Raw genomic sequence first — 26,126 nt, forward strand, 5'->3', positions numbered from 1 at the left:
GTGAAACGGGTGTAAAATGTGATGTTTTCAGCTCGTCACATTTGCAGGGATTCTTATACACTGCAGTTACATATAAGACAAGTAAAGGAAGACTAAAGAAGCCCCACAGTAGGTGGCATTGATGATACAGACTGGGAATCTTTCATTTTTGGGGTGCATGTATGATTTTCAACATCTTAATACGACACCAAAACTGTGTCTCTGCTCCGAGCTCCTTGGCCAGCACCTCTCTTTCCCTCTTCTCGCCCACAGGAGCTCACAGCAAATCAGGTTTATTACAGCCTCTAATTACAATTACAGTCTCATAGGGGCCTCACAGTGGAACAATAAATGAAAATGATAAATGAAAATGGCAACCCCACCTCCAACCTTGGACCCTCAGCGAGAACAAGTAGAAGCCCTTTCAAGGGAACTTAATTAGGGACAAGATGCCAGAAGCCTTGGGGGTGGACGTCACAGAGAGGAATCCCCCTTGCACACAAGCGAGGGTGAATGTAGTGAAAGTTTATGTCCCGGATTTAGGTTTTGTTTTGACTTGCTGTTGCACAATTTCCTACTTCTGTCACAGATTTATTCAAGACAAATAAAGTTTAGATAACAAGGAAGAAGAGGTAAGTAAAGGCTCTGGACTTTTGTTTAGCAAAAAAAAAAAAGGGATTATATGGACTAGACACAAAATGAAAAATTATAGGATACTGACTGAAAAACAGTCCTTTAATTCTTATATTGGCTGTCTCGCTAAAGTTATTCAAGCCTAACAGCTGCAGTTTTATTGGAGTCCCCTGAAGGTCCGGACCTTGTCGGAGCTGATATGATAACTGAAATCTCAGAGGTTTAGGCTGCTCATATATTACTCATGAAGTAAGTAAGTGTCTGTTTGGCTTACCACTTAATGTCCATCTGCATGAGCATCCAGCAGGAGCACAACTTTATAGGACCACCGCTTTATAAAGCACAATATTGTCAATTTTTGAATTCCAAAATGTAAAAAATGCTCCCGACATGTATCAAAGATGATGATTGACAGAATAAAACATAATTCAAGTCGATGCTATGAAAACTTTAGCTTTTTGTGATCCTTTTGCTAAGATGAAAGAGGCTAACTCTATTATGGATTTCCATGCCTAAGAATAAAAAAAAAAACCCACATGTAAGCAACATGTGTGCTATCTAACCTGAAATAAAGACATCTGGAAGAACACAGTAACTGCGCTCTGATATTCCTGCTACAAATCCTGCTGCTGCTGTAATCTGTCATTTGTGAGCTGAAATAAGTCTAGCAGGTCACTCGTATCAGTTTTGTCTATCCTTGACTGCTGTGATTTATTTAATCTTGTACGTAGCAGAGAACAAAATCAGGTCTGTTTGCTGCTCACACACACACACTTGGGAGTTGGCACAGTCTTGTACTATTTGCCGCTGCATGAGCAGGGGTTAGAGGTGACATTACCTGCCTCGCACAAGGGCACCTTCAGCAACATACTGAGACAAAGGTGATGTTTTTCCCTCTTCCCCTGCCCAGATTTTTCTCCCCCCCTCCCACTCCCCATGCTCACCTCTCTGATTAGACCACACCGCCCCAAGGTCACAGGGTGGGAATGGATCTGCTCCCATTTCCTACTGCTGCAATGACTCAGATGAGATTGCTATATCACTGTCAGCAGCGTCTCTTAAGGCTTGGCATCTCTGTCAGTTGTGGTTGGACCTTGGGCACCTGCGTCAGTGCTCAAACCGCCAGAGCCCGCTAAATAAGTGGGCCCACTCACTGCTGCTTCTCGCCTGGGAGGCTTGTTGTGCAATAACGCACAAGAAGGAGAGAGAAAGGGGGGGGAGAAAAAAAAAAAAAAAAAAAAAAAAAAAAAAGAGTCGCTTCCAGCTGTCGGGAGCATCACTGACAAGCTGGTCGGTTAACAGTGAGCCCTCCCGCAAAACGTCCACCGCATGTCCATGTGGGCACTGATCGGCGTGACAGATCACCGCCTCTAAAGCAGCCCTTGGGTTCAGGGTTTGCCCCTCCTGCCCGGCACCAATCTGAGATGGGTAGAAGGAGGGGGCGGGAAGGTTAGTTTGAAGAGGGCAGAGCTTTGCGAGAGGACGCCGATTTTCCCTATTATTTCTCCGCTGGAAAGAAAGAAAAAAAAAGAACAAAAAGACCCAAACCCAGTGTACAATAACAGCTGAGGGAGGAATCAGTCGGACCAAACGTCAGAACCTCATTAACTTCAAGGAAACCCAGCCGGGAGAGAGAAGAAACAGCAGGAAACACAAGTCTCATTGCTGCTGGTGAGATGATCTTTATTTATTTTATTTTTTTTGTAATTATTGTTATTGCTTGTCATTACCTGTGGTGTGTTTCACGGTCTGGTAGGTTACGCACATGTCGCTGCCAGAATGATAGCTGGAGACGGATTCAAATGCGCTTAGTGAAAATGTTTCATTCACATGCAACAACTGCTGTTTGTGCAGCCACCGCAGTAGAATTGATGGTTTAACAGGTCTCCCTCGCATGCTGAAGTGGAGACGAGGCAGGTCGGAGGATGCGGTGCTGCATGCGTAAAGCCCGCTGTGTGATGGACATTCCGCCTGGGAATGAAGTATTGTTTGGACAGTGTACGCAACAAATGTGTCTTTCTTTTTTTTCTTTTTTAATTCGCTGATAATGGCGTTTTTTTTTTTGTTTTTTTTTCCTCGAGCTTGACTCGACTTCTCCGGACAGTCGAGCGGCAACACAATGCGACACTGTAAACGGCTCGAGCTGATTATTGCTACTTTTGCGTTAGTGGGCAATTAGACGATGGCGCGCGTGACGTTTAATAAAAAATAAAAATAATAAAAAATAAAAAAAAATCCCCACCTGCCACTGTCACTCCGGTCGCGTGCTGTGACCCCGCGTGCTTAAGAAAAATCCTGTCAGAAACGAGGTACCGCAACCTGTGACAAGACTGTTGAGCCGAGGCTAACTTAACCTTGGAATGAAAGCCCCTGACAAAGCGAAGGGTCTGGCAGCTGTCTGCGTTTCCCAAATACAATGGATGACCTACTGCTGCCTTTCCTGTTACATTTTCTCCAAATGACAACTTGAACTGACAAAAAGCAGATTATAGGATGAGGACACTGAAAGAAAAAAAACAACAAAAAAAAACCTTCCATGTGGATGCCCGTTTTTCCATTTAAGTAATTTGTTTTTCTTAATAATTCAAACTCAATACTGTTGTGTGTTTCGGTCTAGCACATATAAAGACATTTTCCTGCCAAATATTTTTTTTTTAAAAACGAGTCCCTGTTGAAAACGTTCCCTCTTTGTCCCCTCAGCCCTCCTCTCTCTGCCATGCATGCTACTGTATCGACTTGTCAGCAGACACATGCTGAGCAATGTCCAGCCGGGAGGATGTTCCTATCAGCCCGACGGCTTCAATAATTCAAATGTGCAGAAGTACATGCAACTCCTCTCCTCCCTAAAAATCAGATGAAAATGGGTCAACACAAAACTACACAAACAAAGAAGACACGCTGGATTTGCATTGTTGTTTGTTTGCTGCCGAGGAGAGTTGACACATATGGGCGACAAATGATATTCCGTCCAGGAGGAGTGCCGGATGGAGCCTCCGACCGAGCGTTTAACAGCTGATTATTTTCAACGCATCCGTGTATGCACAATGTGGTAATTAGCCCCTTTCCCATGCAGGCAATCATACTTCTGCATCTAGAAATGTTAAAAAAAAAAAAATGTGTGTGTGCACAGGTTGAAAAGCAGGCTTGGTATGCAGGTACCTTAGGGGAGAAATATGGAAGAATTATGCACAAATTTCTTGCTTCATTTTTTTTTTAATGCTTTTCAACTGGCCAGTGTCATAGGCTGTGCTCTGCTTTTAATTACTGGAAATCGTCCAGGTGGAGGTCACAAAACGTCATACACGCTGAAGATAATTCCACTCCACCCCACTCCACCTGAGGTTGCCACATCCTTTAAGGGGTTCCTCCTCTGCACGTCACATATTGATGTTTTCACCACACCTCTCATTTAATGCAATGCACAGTCATCTGTGGCTCCTCACAGCTTGCTCCCAGCCTGCACGCTACTGCTCATAATGCGATGAGTCCCCAGACTCATGAGTGTGACCACAAGTAAATGACTTTTCTCAGCCAGTTTCTTCATCTGTTGAGACATACGGAGCACAGAGCCCCCCGCCCCCCCTTTCTTTTTTCCCCCCTCACAGTAAATGGCTGTGTGGTGGAAAGGAAGTAAACTCAGATTTATTGTCCAGCAGGGAACGTGTCAGGGAGAGCTGATCTTGCTGAAGGAGGAGGTGTTATCTTACCCGATAGCTACAGATGGATATGCTGTGTTTCCGTGACTTAGTGAACCTGCAAACAGCTGACGTGCAGTGATTAGAGAATCTGTTTGTAATTGCTATTCTTGGGATTCTGCATGAAGATGCAGTCAAATAAAACACAGAGCAAAGACAGAGGCAGATTGTTGCAGGGATTTGCGTTATTGTTTCTCGAGGCACCGTTAAGGCATGATCCAGTAAAATGCAAAGTACCTCGAGTGATTACAAAATAAATGAGGGTAATGTCTCCCATTGTGTTAAGGGGAAGCGCTGTCTTATTTTTTTCTTTTAAAGGAGGCAAATGTTCTGCTCATAAATTAATACTAATGTTTACAACATGTTTTGGAAATTACTCGGTATGCTAAATAATGGGGTTACCCTCCACTCCACTGCTGTTTCACGTTTGCAGTTTAAGCTCGAGCCAGCCACACATTGCCCGACAGAGAAGTTGCCATTACGTACCGATATCCACCACACGGGTCAAGCTGAGGAGTAAGGCGTAAAAGCAACTGTCTGATGATGATCATGATAACAGCTGACAAGATGTAATCACGAGAGTCATCCACATACACTGAAGCCTCCACCACGATCATGTCAGTCGTGACCAATAAGCTCTGAGGGGGAGGTTTTACAGTTTGGTTCCACAGACTGAAAGATGACAAGAAGTGGAACAAAGCAGCACAATGAGATGCCATGTTGCCTTAATACAGACAGAGATATGCAGACACACTGGCTTCACTTATCCAGCGCAACCAAACATAATTTGTTGGATGAAGTGAAGAAATGGAATATGTTAAGCTTGTGGAGTGCTTCGAATTTTTCAAAATATTCCTTTGCTTCCAAGAATTTGACTTGCCTCATTCATTCCCTGCCGTGGTGAGCTCCCATCATTTCCCCGTTTGTGTGCAGGAGAGGGGCGAGATTAATCACTAAAGCTGCACTCACACAGGAGAAACGTCACCTCTGGACATCCACTGATATGCCATCATTTCTGTGATTGTCACTGATCTGATTCTGTGCAAATTTTCTGCCACACCTGTAATTTGTTACGCAAGAACTCCCCCAAACAAATGGCTTGTATTACTGTACAGGGACAGAGGAGTCCCAACAAGAACGATCTCATGTGACTGAACATCCCAGTAATTTAGAGAGGAAAACTGCATGCCAAAAACATCATAAAACATTTTCGACAAGTACATGAGCGGGGCAAATCATCGCCTATTGTTTGATGAAAGACTGTTGGAGCTTCCCTCATTCAAATTGCTCTTGTTATATCATCCGAGGTCATATATGTTATTTGAAAGTATATCTTTTTGTATTTAGCCATAGAGTACTTGACAAAGGCAGTTTTTCGTGGGCGTGGAGTAGCCTGCTCTGGGAAAATGATGAAAGGAAATTTGAATGTGTGCATTATTTTTTGCAAGATTTAGCACACGTGCATGTAAATGAATTCATGAGCGTTCATCCTCTAACAATAGCCGTCCTCTGGAGCACGTTGTTGTCGCCACCTTTTGTTTCTCATGCCCCGTTTGTAGTTTCTCGGAAAGAAGGGAAACCGACATGACAGAATCATAAGGAAAACGACAAATTGAAAGTTTTTCAGCTGTGGAGCCATTATGACACGTGCATGTTATTTTTGGAATTAAACTGTTTAGTCTGGTTTCATAGGTTTTGAAGCCATATGTAGCTTGAGGTTTCAGAAAACATAACACCACCTTGCTTTTGCTTATTTCCACCTACTCCCATAAACCATATATGTCTTTCACGCCGTCTGTGACCTTTAAGACTGAAAGTCAAAATCTCTCAAATGTCAGATTCTTCCAAGCGCCTAAAGCGTCCTATTAGGACCGGCTGTCCTGGAGAAGCAGGATGTCTGCAGGTCCTGAGAAACCACTAAAATGTCAGAGATTATTAGTCACATTCAGGACCAGAAGTGACGTTGATGAAAGATAAACGCTGCAGTTAAAACTGTAAAACCTCTAAAAATGTTGTTTGTCCGGTGAATAATTGCCCAAGTCGTGCATTAATCGGATCATCTGGCAGCGGAAGGCAATTAAAGCATTAAGTTTTGGACTTTTGATTGAAGCTGGCAGAGGAATAAAGGGTGTTTTAGTCCTTTCAAGGCAAAGACACTGAGTGGTCACATTTTGTTCCTGATCCAGATAAGCGGGGAAACATTGCTTGAAGGTTACTGGCAAAGACAGCTGGTGCACTTTTTCGTGAATCAAGGTGCGTGGCACAAATTGCAGTCGAGTATGATGCGTGCGGAGGGAGTGTGCACTGATGGTGGTTTTGGTGCTGCAGGCACATAGAAATAGACAATTAAAGCTACATGGCCGCATAACCTCCTGCACATGAAATCGTGTGTGCTGTCGTGTTCATATGAAGTTTAACCAACAAACTTCTGCTTTAACTACCATTGACCATCTTGGTCACAGCTCTACCTTGATTGCAATTATATATGTAATGCTTCAGGTGCTACTATTGTCAGACACATTGGGGGGGGGGGGGATACACAACATCCCCACAGCTGTTGCCCTGGTAACCTGGCATTTTTGGCTAAAGATAGTGGAGGATTATTGGGAACCGAAGGTCCTGAGGGGTTTCTGTCCAGTCAAGAGAAGAGAGATGCTTTAAATGTCTTTTTTTGTTTTGTTTAATGTACCCGAGTAAATTGTGCCAATTGTTTTAGACATATTCCTGACTGCGCAGACATCTGTTAAGAACAGTGCAAAAATAATAAAAGCAAAATGATCAAGCATGTGAGAGCAAGGGCAAAATCTGACAGTGCCCTCTCATATAGGTAGTGCCCCTCGAGTTTGTGCTTTGAAGTGATTTGAACGACTGCGGATTATCTATCATAAAAAATGTGTACATGCAAATGACTCAGACATTTTATCTAACCTTTCTTTGCCTGGTGGGGCTGGCCTCCAGATAACACTCAGGCCTCACTTGTAATGTTAAATAGTGCATGCGGCAGTAGCAACGAACAGTACAGCTCAAACAATTAATGTTTAAGTATTTTTTTTCCATCATCTCCCTTTTTTACTTTTCCTCATGTTATGTCATAATAAATAAAACATCTTTTGGTTTTTGACTGCTAGTCGAACTGCACAATCAATTTGAAGATGGGGCCTTGAAGTTTAACTTTGACTATTTATAGAGCCATCAGTCAAAAAATAAATCTCAGATTAATACATAATTACAATAATTGCTAGTTGTAGCCTTAGTGAAGAGTAATATTTAGTTGGAGCATCATAGTTTAAGCCGTCTTTAGAAGTCTTCATCACAGGTGACTGTTCATTGTTGTTGTTTTTTGATCGAGCCTATGTAAGAGGTCCCCAAAATGTTCAGACCATTTACCAATTAGTATAAAAAAAAGAGCAGAATACAGGCACTCACAGATCAATATATAACCATTTATTGTGGGGAAAAAAAGACACGTTTTGCATTACAGCTGTCTGTTGTTTTTTTACTGATGATAAATTGTTATGTTGTGATCCGTGGGTCCTGGTATTTTGCTGTTTTTTTCATTCTCGTTACAACCGTTGTGGTTCAAGGTTTGTCAACCACTTTGTATCAAACTACATATCACCACACTACCACTTCAGATATCAACAGTTTCTTTCATTAAATTATATTTACTGATTTAACCATGCAATAGAGAGGTTAAAAAAAACAACAGCACAAGGCTAATCAAAGACATCTCTAAATCAGAGTTTAGTCACTCAATCAGCAAGAGGAGGTGCGTAGAGAGCCATTTCACAATTTTACTCATTCCCATTGTTAAAATCATTAACTGACGAGTCCCAATACAACCGTGTCAAGCTAACGTTGCACTACGTCACCCTACGTGGCTAATCACAGATTCACAGAATCAAAGCAAATTTTATTTCAAAAATATTTAAATTATATATTTTTACATTATTGTATTGTAATGTGATGCGTATATGTATTGACACCTGGGCTAGTTGGTGTGCAGTTGTAGTATAGTACAAGTAGTAGTGGTACAAGAGCTGTACTGAAAGACTTTTGTGCCCCCGTCAGGTGGAGCCTCATGGGCCTCTGGTGGTACACGTACCAGTTTGTGACTCACTGGCCTGTGCAAAGGATTGTAGCGTTTCTAATGTACATTTTTAGACAGAAACAACAGCTCCCTTCTTCATCTACTGTGACCACAATATTTATTTATTTTTTATTTTTATCACAAGCTGCCAGATGATGGAGGGCATTTCAATGTGTGTGGCTTGTGGCCACCTTCATGCTGCCTCAGCCCACACCTTATTACACCAGTTATAGAAATTTCCTTCACGGAGATTATTTTTACATCACTATTGCATTGCCATGCTCAAACATGCTGTAGGTGTCATTATAACCATTGGAACATATCTTTTAAACAAACAAGGGGATTTTTACAGTTTAAATTATTACATAAATTGTTCCTGTCAACAACAATAACTTGTACGATTTCTCAGCATTTGCCACAGGAAATTTGTTAGTCAAGGTTAGAGTGACTGACGAACCTAAATGCCTCAATAAACAGAGGGAGTCCAAGGGATAAGGATTGCAAAATACAGCGATCAGTCAAGGCAGTGGGGATGCAAGAAGAATAAATATGAAAGATGATGATGGAAAAAAAAAAAAGGCCTTAATTTCTATGTCGCGATGCTGGAACGCAGTTCATAAACTTTGGAGCTTTGACAGCAACAGCATGGTCACCTTAGTATTTAACCTTGACACAAAAGCCGTCAGGAGGCTCCTGTCTGAGGATTTCAGGCTGCACACGGGGCCCATAAGGAATCTGGAGTTCAGAGACAAGTCGGAGCGAGGTCATTCAAAGACTAGACAACATTAGCAGCTCTAAAAATCAATGCTTACACAGGCAGTGAGGAAGAAGATGCTAAAAGAGGGCAGATGTGGTTCTGTCTCTTTACTTGAAAGCATTGTAGCAGCTTGGATGAAGCAGGTGTTGCAGTATTAAAATACTCATTATGTGCACTTAAAATACTATTAGACACAACTTTTTTTTTTTTTAAATTGTGTATTGTTTTATATAAACTATAGAATATTCACAACTAACTGAAAGGCAGCAAAAACAGCAAGTACGGTTTCTAAAATGCTCTGACCCCAAAAGCATTTTTATCAAGAGAGCGCTGCTTTAGTACATTTGGTGTGACTATGAAAGTGCTTTGTAGACACAAAATATCATTCATATCTGAGGTTTTACCTGTGCCTGCCAGAAAAGCTTTTATTGACATGATACGGCATGAAAATATATTTTACAGACATGAAGGGCAGTTTCTAATACACTAAACATCCTTTACAACAGCCGAGGGGGGGGGCAAACCTATGAATACTGATTCAGTCCTGATTTAATCCTGAAGCTGGGGCCGTGCAAAGACTTGTATTCTGCAAAAAAAAAAAAAAAAAATGGTCACTGCTGGCAGCAGTGTTCCTTTGTCCTTCTAACTGCTCAAGAGTGATGAAAGAGGAGTGATCCCTTTATTAAACAGTACTTTAATATTCCTATCTGAACACATGTAAAACTCCACCACAAAAGGCAGCTGACGGTTTTTCTGCAATCAGCAGGGATGCCATCCCGAAGTCACCGAGCTGACAGTCAGAGTATGGCTTTGCCTTGACACACACTGTATCCATGAACATCACGAGCACCCCACCCCCCACCCCCCCTTGAACGAGCCTGACTTGAGGCCAAGAATGTGAACACAGTTCTCCGGGAGGACAGGATGGCTTGCAGCAGTGATTCTCTCCTCCTGTAAAACCTGTCACAGGTTACCGTGGAGAACACGGCCTGTTCCAGCTCTGCTACATGGATATAATACGAGGGCAGGGGAGGGGCGAGATGACATTGTACATTTTCTGTCAGTGGAATTTTATTGCTGCGCGACTCTTTACTGATATTATCTAAGCAAATGTTTTGTTTAGATTACATGCGTCATTACCATATAGTTCAATGAATGGATACTGTATATAAGCCAATTCATCATCATATACACTGATGAGCCAAAACCATCGCTGCCTGAGATGCTGTCAGTCCTTTGTGTTACAGGTGGGCAATATAGATCTACAATATCACGATATGTCAGGGTGTTTCTGCTCGGTGTAATAAGAGGGTAATAAAACTCGATGTGTGTCATCAAAGTCACAATAAGTAGCCCTGAGGAGGGGGCCCTGTTGGCATTTCTACCACATACTTTTCTCTACTATCTATAATGCTAATGTAGCAAAACAATTTCCCCTTGTGGGATTAATAAAGTAAATATCTATCTATCTACTTCTTTCCGGTCCCTGCTGTGGTGCTCCCATCGCTGGCTGATCATTTCCTTCCAGTTAGTAGCCACTATAATGTCTCTTCAACTAGTTGTTTGTTTCTGATCAGTTGTTATCCTTATATATGTTGTATATCATGCATCATCTTGCATTATCTTAATATATTCCCTATTTGCCTTACAATTTCAGTCAGATCATAATAATTTATTAAATGAACTATAAATATTTTGTTTACAATTCCATATTCCACAGAAGTTTCTGCATGTAATGGGCTTTTTGTTTACTCAGATCCCAGTCAGTTTTGTTATATTTCCACTAACCATGTAATGGCCTCAAAAAAATGCAGGAATAAGTGGGATTCAAAGCTTAATTATTATTTAAAAAAAAAAATAATAATTCAAATATGAACTCTCTTTCGGTCTTATTATTGCTTCTTCCTGTCTCTGTGTGCTCCCTCCTATTTTCAATGTAGCCAACTGAATTGAATTTTACCTAATAGGCGCACATGCACTAAAGTGGAACGGCCCTTTGCTCCGTGTTTAGTGTTGTGTGTCGAGTAACGGTCCGAGTTTTCAAGAAGTAAGTTTGCCAGTTTTCAATTATGGATGAAGCGAGAAAGAAGAAAGCAGGACAGCTCCAGTGAATACAAACTCACTGGAAGCTATTGTTAGGAGCTTTACTGGCCTTGAAGTCTTATCAAAGAAAGTGCACGGAAATAAATTGTCAGTACCGGAGCTACACCACCAATTCAAACACAGTATCAATGGGGATGCTGGCCCATAATTAACAAAATGACAAAAATATTCAATGAGTGTTTTGTCTGTCAGCTGGCTAATTTATTGTTTCTGCTCTGGTCTCATCAGGCTGAGTTTTCTATTGATTGAGGTTTACTATTTTGTAATGTGTATGTCGTGTATAATTGTTTTTTGAGTACTTTTTGTGATAACAAGCTCCTTCGCGGCATTTAATTGCTTAAAATTTGAAGGAAAAGATGAAAACACTGTTCTGTTGTGAACAGACTCTGCATTAAGTTGCCGTTGCCAAATAATGCATGCGGGTAGGACATGAAGGACTCAACAATAAACTGCAGAAACTCCTAGAAAAGTACAAATAGGACTCACAATATCTCTCTCGATCTGGCCTGGCTCTCCTCTGAATCATAAAGAATTAAATACTCCAGCACACAATTGTCCACATGTTTTATTTTAGTCAGGGACTGTGGGGGAGAGTTTTGTCTTACACAGCCTTCATATTCCCTAATATTTCAGATATTGGTGTTTCTGCTGTGTATTGCAGCAGCTGTAAGAGGCGTTCATTTCATCTGGAGCACAGAACTTTGAAATGTTCACGTCTTTGAACTGATAGTCGAGAATGATAAGAACAATGTATTCATTCTGAGCAGCGCCTCGGGAATTGAAAGCACTCGCCACTTTGTTTGGAGCATCGCTTGCCGTTTATTTTGAGACCAGACTGTGATCTCACTAGTTTATTTTGTATCACTGGTACCAAAAGAAATGAAAGCTACCATCCCTATGAGAGACCACAAAAAAAAAAAAAACAGCTAAAATAATGAGTGATGATTTCAGTACAAGTCATTACATCACCATGACTCAAACTCTAAAGATATGATTATAAGTTGATAACCTGAAAGTAGTAACTATTCTACATCTCAAGACCAATATTGATACACCATTTTCCTAAAAGATTGATACCCTTGAAGAGCGTGTAAAGCAAATTCCGAGATTTGCTACTAAATACATTATATATATGTGAAATGAGTTGTGAAAAAACACAAGTTTCTCATGTCTTACACATGGGACACGTGATTACAGGTATGACACGTTTACCACGTTTACCACATGTTGCAACAATGATAACATGGAGTAAATATGTGGAAAGGTTTTCACATAGGAATCTAAATGGCCTTCACACATTACATGAACATGTTCCAAAACCACGTTTATCATGGGCAAAATACATGTTTCATATGCGCACAATCACGTGTCACACGGTCACGAGTTTTTGCTCATGTAAAATTCACGTTTTTTTCTGTAAGGGTAGTCATTGTGTGTATCGATGTGACCTTTATGAAGCGATATTATGATTGCCCTTCAGCAAATAATAATAAAAAAAAAAAAACGGTGAGAAGGACAGGGTGATCTGTTTTAAGTCCCCATCAACCTCTAATACTATTTAGTATTCGATGGGAGTCAGATTCTCCTCACAAATGCTGAGAATCATAGTACAATGTTCATTCTAGTCGATCACAAAACAATGGAGAAAACAGTCAAATGTATGACTTTAAATGGATGTGTATCATTCTGGAACACGACGTGCTTAGTTTAATATTTTTGAGCCGGCAGCACAAACATCTGTTAAACCCGTCGTTGATTGTGAGTTCAAGTCAATAAACATGTTCTCTCAATGTGACAGCAATCAATTCACTGTTCAATTCCCCTTTTCTAACTAGTCAGTTAGATTAAGTCAGAGTTAAAGATATTGGAGTGACATGATGTAAAACAGTGATTGTGCCTCCTCTTCTGGTTAATAGTGTGTACTATGTACACATACTTTAAGTTATTTATGTTTATTATATCTAATCAAAATAATCCTCTTTATTTCAAATCCACTTTGCCTCTGATTGCACCACCAAAAACTTGGAAGTATGTGACCACATATGCGACCAGAGACGCACTCAGCAGCGGGCGTCCAGAATGCACGAGTGCTGGAGCTCATCAGTCACAAACTCCATTTGTGCTTGAAACAGAGTAGCGTGAACAATCCTGAACTGAGTCCCGCTCTCCCCAGCTGCAGTCAGTCACACTTGTTGTAGTTGTGTTCGTCGCAGCCTCTGTCCAACCAGCAAACTCCACCAGAGTGATAACTTGCTACACCAGTAGTCAGAGCTGCTTTGATCACCAGAATCGCTCTCACCACAGTCTGTCAGCCTGTGCAGCAGCAGCCCACACACAGCCCCCACAATTATGGCCGTCACCCATGCTCAGTCACACTCGCCACACTCGGGCTAATGCAGTGACAGTTCAAGTAGCCAGACGCAGCGAGCTGATGGTTGCGGTGATCTGCCACAAGTGTAGCCAGAGTGGTATTCACCCTTGCTGCGTTCAGCATCCTTCTCGCCTGAGACGTGCTTACCTCAGCCACAATCAGTCATGCCCACTGGAGTGCTCCGCAGCCCGAGCAGCTGGTGCTGTATGATACATGAGACCGAGCAGCCATAGTTGGAGTCACACTTGCCAGAGGCACCCTCACAGCTGCCATCATTCACACTAAGTGGGATCCTACTGGCCACACAAAGCCCCAGTAAACATCTCCTCCACAGAGACTCACAGCAGGACCCACAGCAGATCACAGCTCTGTTTGGAGTCACACACACACCTCATCCCACCGGAGACAGAGCTGATCACCCTTCAGACCAGGGGGAAGGTAACTTACAGCGCTGAAGGAGACTGGAAACTCTGAAAATATTTATATACATGTGTTTATGTACCGTGGTAACATTGGTGGATCACATTTAAATGTGTCTTTCACCCATCTGTGTGTTATAATAAGAAGGTAATGAAACTTGATGTGCGTCTCTAGATTTGTGGAATCCACATTTGCAGCGTAAGGTCTTTTTTTTTAATGCAGCGCATCTGCTCTTGCGATAAGATTAAATATTTCTTGCAAGCCTAATATACTCCGGGGAAGAACACCATCAGTAATATCGCTCTGTGTCACATGGAAAAATGGGTGGCCGACTCTTGCCTGTGGCAGAACCAAAGCCTGCATATCTGGCTGAATGACTTCAAATATGCGAAGGTTTTATAAAAATTCAGTCAAATGATGACATTTGTTCAATATGTTAACATTTCTAATAACATGTAGCACCTACTTAAAGGGCTAAACTGTATCATATTATACCAATTCTCCATGTTCCAGTGCAAAGTGTTGAATTTTAAAGTTTTTTTTATTGCTGCAAATACTATATTCCTTTTTAATCCATCATATCAGCACCTGTCACACATCAGGACTGCAGAATTCCCATAAAATTGATTAAGTATAATAATAAACAATCCTGTATAATGTATGTCAGCAAGCTTCTTTCACATAAAACTTCACTATAATAACAGATCAGATTAAACTTATTTAAATAAATTAAACAAGCATGTTGCTTTTGAAACTGGTTTCAGCTGCACCTTATAGTATTTATCATATTGTTATACGGTACATCCTTGACTCCTTACAGTATATCCTTGTTTAGATAGGAAACAAGAGCACATTCAACACAATTTCCGGCAAAGTGGCAAAGACAAGCCTACAGAGTTTCAAGGTGAACCTCGGCATGGATGTTTGATTTATGGTTTAAATTATTGTGTTGGGCCAGTCGAATGCGTGTGCTGAAATCTCCTGCTCTTTGTATGGCTATTACCAGAAAGTGAAACCTTGCATTCCAATTACAGTTGGGCTATATAGCTGTCATTCATGTTAGTAACGACTATAGCTCCCTACTTACACTGAATCGTAAACCTGCCCGTGAATACTTTGCCTGTTACTGTGATCGATGGCTCGTGATCAAGCCACTTCAGAGACGTACTCTTTAAGTTGTAAGACCCATTTGACTCCGATAAAAAATAAATAAGCAGGGGACATAACATTAATGAATTTATTTTGGTCGCAAAAGTTGCCGTTTACTTTGAGGTCTATGCCAATATGTGATCGACCCGCGACCCTGAAGGACCTAACTTTTATGACCTCAACAAATGGTTTCAGTTCTACAGCACTGTAGCTTTAGTTTAGTTTGTTTAAACGGGGCCAGATTCAGAAATGTTACAATTAGTTATTTGGAACGATGTAATTGCTCGATTGATGATATTCGTCCTTGAACGTTTTTTGACTAGAATCTGGTGAGCTGCAATGGGAGAGCGAAATGTTTTGACATGTAGGTGGCTCTAGAGAAAAAAGTCAACAGATTATCAAAGTGCCAATTCAGCCTCAGGGGGACATGCCAAACTCTTCGGCAACCCATTCAATAGCTGGTTCGACATATCCCTCAAAACCACGACTATCAACCTTCTCGTGATGCTGCAGGAAATGACAGGAGATCAGAAGTCATTAGGATTCATCATCAAAAGCCAAAGACTGTCTGTACAAATCTGTTCTTTCTGACCTGCTCGGGATTCAGAAGAAATGCCAAAGGATGTCCAAAGTCAGCAGGGCTTCATCCTCCAGGGACCACAGACGTCTTAACAAGATTGCATGTCAAGTCATCCATTAGTTGTCGAGATATTTCAGCTTGAACCGAAGCAAAAAAATCAGCCGACAGACTGACAGACTAAGACCTTGCAGCTTGGCAGGTACAGCACACCTGACATGTTCGTGCGTAGGCCATCTTTGTTACAGTAGAGATAAAAAGTGACATATGGAGCATTTGATGGATGGCAATGACGTGGAAATCCCATCGGAGAATAAACAGCCCATCTCATGCTCCTGCGCTGGTGCGTCTTAAATCTTAGCGAAACCAGAAGACTGAGGACAAAATGAAGTGAGACAGATCCAGTATTTGCCATGTGCCCTCCTTTCATGCCCTACACTGTTTCACTGATGACTGTGGAGAACTATCTGCCAGTCTTGTGAATGGACTCTCGTATTGAAATATTAATGATGTTACATTTCTCAGACTCACTTTATGACCTAGAAAGCTATGATTTACGTCAGGGTACACTAGGTTAATGGACCAACAATTAAAAGGCTGCTGAAGATGTATTCGAGTTTTCCTACGTGGCACAATACAGCTCATGTTGGCTTCAGTTGTGGGGACCTTAAAGTTCCTGTTATCATGTTCCGCTTTTTACCTTTTTTTTTCCTCTCTTCTTTTTTTTTTTTTCTTTTTCTTTTTTTCCTTTAACAGGCTGTGGGTACCATTCTGTCCTTCACCAATTAGTAAAGACACCTATTGGCGAAACAAAGTGAAACTCAAAGATACCTCTGACCTCCTAAAATATCTCCTATGCAGTACGTTAAATTAATGGTTCACTGGTAAGATGTAGGTTCAGAGTAGTTTGGATAGCGCCTGAATACCCCGATGTGACACGGATGGTTCAGCTCATTAACAAAATAAGACGGTGTGAAAGTTTAAACAGTCAAGCTGCTGTTGCTCCTGGGCCCGTCTTAAAATGTCTGGTTAGCAATATACTTTATTGGACCTGAAACATAAAAATGAACAGGAATTATCTGTATAAAGTGATTCCCTGTTCATAATTTATTGCTTTCTGGCGTGACGCCATTGTTCTTTTGGGAGACAAATTTGATGGAGCGGTGACTCAGCGTCTAGCGGTAGATAAAAGTTTGTACGGAGCAGAGTGATGGATATTCATGCTAGATAAATGACTTAACGGCTAATTAGTCATGAAGTGAGTCCAAAAAGTCACCATGACTTTTAAAAGATTTATGATTATTTTGCTGACAGCTGTTAGCTTATTCCTTGGGGTTTTTTTGGTTGGTTTTTTTTGGTGTGTGTGTGTGGGGGGGGGGGGGGTTGTAAAGACAATTTTTTACGTTATTGTGAAATTCCTTGGGTAAAAGTTGAGCTAATATTAAGACCTTCCATTTCAGAGAAACACTCCAGGTGTTTCTGGTGTTGAGTCTGCTGTGAAATCCAACTTTTTACTGCTCGCAAGCCATTTAAAGCTAATAGGTTTTAGCTTTTCTTTATTTTCATAATAGGTTCACGTGTTCTCCTGAATGTAATGTCAAAATACTAGCAACCAACAGCGGCCAACCAACCGAGCACCTCACAAACCAAATCATTCCACCAATCAGGTCCTTCAGAAAATGAATCAAGTGAAACAATCAGTATGTTAATCATAAAACAATTACTGCCACACAAGCAAGTGGATCATGCTGTGATATGAATAATGCAGGAACTCCCCAGGGCCAGTTAGCGGGGTGCATCATCACCTCAAATGTAATTTCTCAGGCGTTAGTTTCGACACAACTGGGCAGGATTTTGACAAACGCTGAAGGCACATATCAGTTTTTCCAAAGAGTCCAAACTTCCAGCCTCAATTCATTATCTCACCTCGTATACGCGGTCGACCCTATTTCATTGTATCTCAATTCATTTGCCCTTTCTCCATCGTCCAGGAGTTGCATGCTGTATCCCGTTGCATACTTTGCCGGGCCGCGCTCATTTGTATTCCTATAGGATCATCACAGCAGGGGGTTACTATGCTGACCCGTGTAACAACTGAGCGGTGTCAACACCACTGTGAAATGATTGACTAAACATGTCTGACTATGTTCAGCTCGGTTTTGTGCCATAGCATTAATACAGATTAGGGATCCCTGTAATCTAACATTTAATTTAAATACATCGTCCCTAATTTTACATTCATATTAGAAGTGGGAATCTTTTCTTTCCTGATAAACCCTCTGCTGCTGCTCTGTCTGAGAGATAATGAACTGCAAATGCAAAACTTTCTGTAAGGACGTTTTTATGGAAGCAGCAGCAGAAATGTAAACAGTCACAGACATTAGCATCAGATTTCAAACTGCCACCACTGGTTTCTACACGTGAATAGATCCGTTTTAAATATTACACTATGTGAAGGGGAAAGAAAAAAGAAGCTGCACATGTGAACTGATTACTATGACGAGTAACCTTTGTTTCTCAACATTTTTACTTATTCTTAAAATATAATTTATACATAACAACTTTATTCACAAAATTTCAACTTTATTCTCAAAATCTAATTTTAACTTTATATTCAACATTTTGACTTTTTTCTCTGCCTTTCCACATTATTGTCAAAATGCTAAATAAAAGAAATCTTCCTCTTCTATTTGTATTTTCTCAATGTGGCCCTAATACTCCGTAGTAGTAGATCACCATACAGTTGCCTATAACAATTATTAAATCGCAGTTTGTGCAAACTTAAAATCTTGAACAACGAGCATTGCTTCTCCCTATATTACTTAACTCAGGCTGAATAAAGTCTTCTCCAGCCTAATGCCAAACCACTGTTAGCGCTGGACCAATTTATCAAATCAGGCTGTAGAGTGAACTGTTCATTTCACTTCCCAATCCCTTCTTTCTGCTGTCCACTTCTTCTGGTTGTCAGCCAGTTTGGCTACCCCTCCTGCTGGGCCAAAGACTTTGTTCCAGCTGTAATCATAATCCGTTGAGGAGATGCACAACTTGCCACAGTCTGAAGTGAGATATTAATTTCCCCTCCATGTGGGGCCCTGCTCCGCTGCCCATGTAATGCTATCAGCTTTGAGGGAATCTTGTCTGCTTAAGCCTTGTACAAATGTCTCGTTTGACATCTTATTTTCTTTGCTCGGAATTTATTTGAACTAATGGTGCCAGAAGGACGGTTTTCAAAGTAAAAGCATGTAGAATAATAACCTGTCAATTAAATATTTTAGATGTTTATTGCCATAACTGTACTTGGCATAAAATGATAACGAACATACAATTTGTTTGAGAAAATCAATGTCAGGATGCCCAGACAAAATGTTCTCTAGCTCATGTTTATAGATTAACATGCAGGTTAATATTCGAAGATAATAAGTTAATGTAGTTTTCCGAGGACACTGGTTGAATTTAAAATATTAAGGAATCAAACTCACCCAGGCAACATAAATTGTACTTTTACTTCTTAGTATTTGGTCTTTCCCATCTTTTTGCCCCTCTTAGCCCTAAAGCCTATACAGTGTACTGCATGTTTAGAATCAATGCTAATAATGTTATTGTTCTTATTTCTCTTTATTTAATGTTAAAACTGCATTAGCTCAGGGATTTTGTGTCTTCCTTTCACATTTAGGGCATAAAACTATAGTATGAAACAAGATGTCGGTGTATTGCTCACATGTGGCCTTTTTACTTTGCTCCCATTGTGTTAAACACAACTTTCTGAAATGCAAATGTGAAGCTGTCTAAGCCCATAGCCTTTACAGAGATTTGGCAAAAAAAAAAAAAAAGTAAAATATAAGTGTGAATGTGTGCAGTCTGCACTGTTCAGGCGCCGGGCTGCAAACAGTGTAACAAGGCCCGAGGTAATACATGTGCACAGGTGGCGAGTGCTAGAAAAGGTATTGCTGTTCACCGGCAATCCTTGATGAACTCTGACAGGTCTCCCCTATGAGGCAGGCACCCTGTCCCTGGTTTAACAGCTGCTTTCCAGTGTTTGAAAATCACTCCTGCCACACCAGGACTTGCGTGTGCACATCTGCAGCAGTCTGGCTGTAATTGTGAAAGTCACGCTGATTTGCATGATTATTCTGTTTATCTGATCAAATCTCTTCCTCCCAGCAGCTTAATGAACATTATGCAGGTCCCATTACCGTGTCTTTACAATCATGTGCGGTTCCAGCGTGTTTTTGTACGTATCGGAGGTATTTTCTTGCTTACACTCTTCTGGCTGCAATTATTTCAGAAATAACTGATCGTGACCTGTCAAACATTAGTGGAAAATATTTCATGAACAATGGCGTGCTCGCTATGAAATATGAGCTTTCCTTAACCCTCGTGTTGTCCTTGGGTCAAAATGACCCGCAGCTGTGTTCAACCAAGTTCTATTTTATTTCTATATTTTTAAAAATTTGTTGGGATCATTGGTCATCATTCTTTAAAGAAACCCTCACAGCCTCCTTGTCACCAATGATCCCAAAAAAAATGTGAAAATAAAATAGAAATTGGTTGAACACAGCTGCGGGTCATTTTGACCCGAGGACAACACGAGGGTTAATGATCTGGGTTATCGTGTCAACACGGTTGGTCGAGCTCTGTCGGTACCACACTCCGGTCATTTCAGTATCGTACACTTTGCAGATTTGATAAATGGATATCAAATATTGTGGATTCAGCAGTCTCCATAGAGAATGACCCAGCTGCGTTCCGTGCGTGCAAAGGTGCTCGACTGGGTAAGCATTATAGATCTCTCCCATTTGCTTCTTGACAGCTGAGCATTGTTGATGGCTGATAGAAATATTGAATGGAGGTTTCAGTCAAATCAATCCCGACACAGAGGGGCCTGTTAGACTGTCCTCCTGATAGTCAGTTCATTCGGCTCCCTCATTTTTACATGTGGAAGGGGAAGAAAAAAAATTACTCGAAGCAGATCTCACAGGCCAGAAAGCGATACGAGGTGACGTGTTAGCGGGTTTGAACATTACAGCACCTGCAGGTTCTTACAGGAATTTGCACTTCTCTGCAGTTTCTGTTATTGTTTCATCATTGGTTTCCTTGAGAGCCGCTGAAAGCTTTGCCTTGTCAAGTATCAAGTCGTATTTACACGTACAGTCACCGTACGCAGGCCGCCGTCTTGCACTTGCAGTTCACATTTTGATCCAAGGAAGGTTTGAGTTCCTTTCTGAACATCAAATTACAAATGTTTTAGGGCTGTGACAGTGTTTTGTTTTCAACCACTTTGGCCTCATTTTGAAAACCAGATTCCCGTTATTCCCTCTCTACTGTCATGCAAATTTACACAAACAGCATGAAAAGTCCAAATCTGTCTCTGCAAAAATAAAACTCCATCTGGTATATTCTTTATTCATTTCTTTATGCTAATAAAGGACTCTAGTAAATTTTAAGATGTCGCACAGCTTTCAGCCCCTGTTAGCATGCAGACAGGAGAGAAAGCTTTTCCAAGTACATCTGGGCAAAAACCAGCAAGTCAGAGACCAATTCCTTAGACTCCTGCCAAGTTTAGCACTCACAAAAACATTTGTCAAGTGACTTAAATTCAGAGGACTTTAATTATGTTTATCTTTGATTAATCTGGACCATCAGGGCAACTCGGGCTGTTTTAGTCTACAGTTTTATCGTTTCTTTTGGCACCTGTGAACGCTCCCTCCGAAGATTAGTCAGCCAAGTCTTGGCACAGCAAGACGGAAACGACAGAGTGAAATCTATCTTTCGTCTGCCCTAAAAACAGCAACAGAAGCTTATTGTCATGTGGTGCTGTGTTCATATTGGAGCCACTCTACTCTCATTACATGTCTGTGAGGAACAAACCTAAATCTTGACAAATTATCACGAGTGTAGCAGAATCGTGACGGGCCCCAGCAGAAGCTGTTTTGCCTGCCAGCCCAGCACATTGATCATTTGGTGGAGATACAGCTTGATGATCAGAATATTGCAGCTGCACACAGTCCCACAGCAGAGAGAAAATGTGTCCTCCTCCCTCATCAGAGATCTACAATGGTGCTTCCAAGACTTTTTGATCAGACGTCGGCTTCCTTGTCACGTGACCTCACTGATCCACCCTCCATGTTCCAAATGTGTCAATATGAACTGTTGTTTCAACACTATTACTTATATCAAAGTTGTTGCTATTTTATTTTTTTATATACAATTTACCTGAAGTTTCTGGTTAAGGTCTTTGCAGAAACTTGAAAGTAACATCAACTTTACCGTTAATAAAATATTTCAATTATCAATTACTTTTGGCTGAGGAACTATTTCAGATTTTTTTCAATTCCGGCATCTTTAACTACTGAGTTTACATATTTCAACCAATTTAAACTATTTGAATTGTTTATTATTACTTTAAGCTCACATATACCAGATACCCCATTATTAATGTTGTGACAATATTGTAGGGATGACTGTTAGTGCTTTTAATAAACTATATACACATTAGATTTTTGATAAATAATCATCAGTAATGCGGATATAATGACTAACTGGGTAAAAGCCAATAAGAAAACAAAAGAACAGTCTGGTAAATTCAGAAAATGACATCATTTAACTCTAATGCAGCCTTTAAAACCAGGAAGAGACAACACCGATACTTTATCACAGTATTGCAATATCCAAAATCTATATCACAAAATCGATATATTGCCTTTTATCCACATTTTACAGCTGCAGCAGTAGAGACAAAGTAATCTATGATGTAAACATGTGTTGACAGGGATATTGTAATTGCTGTCCCTGGCGGAGGGAGGGGGGAAGTTCAGTACTGTTTAAGATAACTATCAAAACCATTTCCTCCAGCTAAATATTTCCATCAACCAATCAGACCATGAGCAAAATATACTGGTACTGTTAATTAGTACTATAACTATTCATAACAATACTGTGATTCTTTCAATCATTTATCCATCACTTTTTTTTATGCCTGGTTGGGATTCAAGCCTTTGTTAGAGTTATGTGGTTAAATGATGCATTTCAGATGAAGGAGCAGCAGCAGAAGCTTTGAAAACAAATCCATCCTCACTACCTGTTTTTTTTTCTCCTTTTTATATATTTGCATTCTAATTCTGTGCTTTTGCTGCAATTACCTCTATTGCAATACACAAAGAAGCTTTGAACTCACGACTTCGACCTAAGTTGTGTTGCAGAAAATGACTGACCTCCTGTCACAACAGTGTTTCCTTCAAACATTTTGCAAATAAGCAACTTTGAAATCATTTTTTTGTATGCATGTGCTTAGATAACAGAGCACAAAGATCACTGGTGGATGCTCATTGCTTGACCGTCACATCAAACCAAATGTGACGGGATTTGGGGCTATTTTTAGTTAACAGCCACTTGGATTACATGGCTATAGAGCTGTGTCCTAAATTCAACAATTACTGCAGCCAACAGTGTTTATTGGCTGATGAGCTCTCCTGTCATTCTTTGGGGCTGTTAGATGGTCCTTAACATCCTGGACTTTGTATTAAATGCACCATTGGGCTTTATCTGCATACCATTACCTATATACATGAATATTACAGTTTGAATTCTAGTTTTGTTTAGGCTGTGATTGACAGACTATTAAAAAAATTAAAAAAAATAGTCTCTGACTGACATCTATCTGGAAGGAAACGAGGGCCTGACATGTCTTATTTTACCACGTCCTCTCTGTATTACTCACTAAATCACCGAGCAAAATCGCCCAGTCAGATTTATGCATCTAACTTGCATTAAACGCATTCAGAGCTTTTAATTCTGTCAGATGTGATTAAACTATCGTTACATATGCTTTCTTGCTCAGTAGAAAGAAAAAATGAGAATAAACTGACAACAGAATTTAAAACAAATGTTAGAAGAGCAGGAAATGGAGAGTGCTTTAGGTCTACTGTCACCGCAGGCAAGCTATTTTTAATTTGCCAACAAAAGCACCATGTTTTGTTTTTTTTCTCCCGCTTTTCCTTCGTATTCTGTGTTTCAAGCACAATCTGCGCCCAAGGGACTGCTGAGCCCCTCATTTGCATGACAGGTATTGGTAAATCGGGTGCAGAATTGTATACAATAGCCAGCAGCCACCCTTTTAATGCCTGTTAGTTCTCTTTTTATTGAAAGAATTTGTCGACACTCGGTACGTCTCATATGCCGTCTGGATGATTATTTACTTGCAGCTCTCATTGGAAATATGGATTGAAACTTACAGAACAGGGGTACTGGAGGAAATTTGAAAGATTATGGAGTTTATGGACTGACTAATGAAAATAATCACTTTTACACAATTTTATTCGCTCTTTTGAAACTTCCATTTCTGTTTATTGAGCACCTTATTAGAGTGTCTGAGCTTCATCTTTTTAATGAGAACTCATCCTCCTCCTTACCAACCACAAACTATAAAGACGATCTGTAATGAAACCACACTGTGTTATGACTGAACCTCAGGGCGTAGAGATATTGAAGTATTTTCATAAGATTTATCCACCTTGGACATTTAGAGCTTCAAAGATGACGTACGCATTGACGAGTACAAGGGGAAGCGACTTGAATAGGTGGCAATATACGTCAGGAAATTAGCAATGCAATTGCAGACATTATAAGATAAGGAAATGATACCTCTGACACCGGAGGGCATCCTCTAGTTTTTATGGGGAGCATAAAATCTTTAATGGATAACGATCCGGGCTTAGTTTGAACAAAAACACAGATTGCACAAAGTGTACAGAGACAAAAGAGAGGAAAGAGATCAGTATGTGCAAAAAGGAGGTGAAAAAAAGAAATATCTTGGAATGGCAGTCGGCAGCTCTGTGTTTACCAGCGTTTGTTAAGCAACACAAGATTGGTATAATTTGACACAGTCTGGGACTTGGCTTCGCCTTTGAGCGTGACATCTGTTGAAAGGGAGACGAGAGCTGAAATTATGAAAAGTAACATTTCAGCTAATTTGCATGAACTTCACTCGATTCAATTGGCTACATTTAGAATTTTTCTCTTTATGTGACCACTCAAGCGGCCCAATAATGGGAGTACTTGTGAATTCTGGATAATATATCTTCTCGTGATGGCTGGAAAACACCCGGATCACATGTTTGACTAACTTATTGGCACCATCCTGATTTCTGTTCCATGTTAAAGAAGTATCAAGCTGTAGTGTTCATCAACTAAAGCTTTAGTCACAATAAAAATACTAATGGATGACACCAAGTCGCATCTTAATAACCATTGAATATCTTTATATCTGTAACACCTCAGCACTCCTGGATATACAATTTATCATTGTAAGTGTGACTGCATTCAGTAGCCAGTGGTCTCACTGAAAACAATCTGAACACTTTGGCCTTGAGGCTTTCGCTTCATTTCTTTCTTCTTATCAGCCCTTTGTTGACTGCAGTTTTATTGAGCATGGAGCAGGTAAAGCTGTATAATCTGACACACGAGGCCACGAGCGGTAGGAGATGAAGTATGACTTTGTTTTCAAAAGTTTGGGGTTTTAGGAAAATTTGAGTTACAAACTGCCAAGATTTATGCAGCATGTAAAAAAACGGTGAAATGATTGGCTGGTAATTCAGTCTCCCGAGCACCACTGCCAGTGTTAAGACTTCGATGTGGATCATAGCTCTGCTTGGTGCTCAACTGCTACAATCAATATTAAGACAGCTGCTTCAAAATGGTTTCAGTCCAGCTCCATCACAAATGTAGGAACATGGTCATGGCTTGGCGCATTACGAATGCAGGCTCCTTTTTTCCAGACTAACCTGAAGTATATCTTTACATCCATTCATTTGTTTACTCCTCCTGTAATGATCTGTGCTCTTCGGTAACAGAGACATCACCGATTCCCCCGAGGAAAGTGTTTGATCTTCCTCTTTTTGCGCTGGCAATAAAAGGAGGCTGAATCTCTCACAAAAGCACACTAAAAGCCTATAAAGTACAACATGGCGGCTGCTGCTACGTGTGCGCGTGTGTGTGTTCACGCTCCAGTGGTCATGTAACTGCTGTACCCGATTAATTTGCTTCATTCTTCTCACCTTGCTGCTGCTTTTTAGGCTGCATTCAATAGCAGTTATGGCCATTTCAGAGCACATTTATCTCTATTGAGAGGTCATGGAGTCTTTCGGTAAAACTGCAGGACTGCAGCCTTTTTGAAATAATTATTAATAACAACAGTGCTGAGAAAGCTATGCAACATCGAGAGAGTGCAGCTATGTGTAAGAAGGGAACAGTGTAGTGCTGTGTCATGTGTTTGTTCCTCAGTTTTATATCATGTATTAATCTGGGGGGGTGTGGTCCAAGGCTATTTACTCAAAATCAAAGTGCAGTAACAACAG

The 26,126-nt window shown here is 40.6% G+C and overlaps 1 protein-coding gene across 2 annotated transcripts in view; it reads left to right on the top strand.

Moving 5' to 3' along the window:
* Positions 1–1,851: 1,851 nt before the first annotated feature.
* gabra3 (gamma-aminobutyric acid type A receptor subunit alpha3) overlaps positions 1,852–26,126 on the top strand; it is a 97,177-nt gene continuing 72,902 nt past the window's right edge. For both annotated transcript variants that reach the window (XM_069146869.1, XM_069146870.1), the window contains exon 1: positions 1,852–2,283. The gene's annotated coding sequence lies outside the window, so the exon portion shown is untranslated. The remainder of the gene's footprint in view (positions 2,284–26,126) is intronic.

Source organism: Embiotoca jacksoni, unplaced genomic scaffold (genome assembly GCF_022577435.1).
Source record: "Embiotoca jacksoni isolate LCO1_2020_lvr unplaced genomic scaffold, fEmbJac1.0.p SCAF_13, whole genome shotgun sequence".
NCBI classification, from domain to species: domain Eukaryota; kingdom Metazoa; phylum Chordata; class Actinopteri; family Embiotocidae; genus Embiotoca; species Embiotoca jacksoni.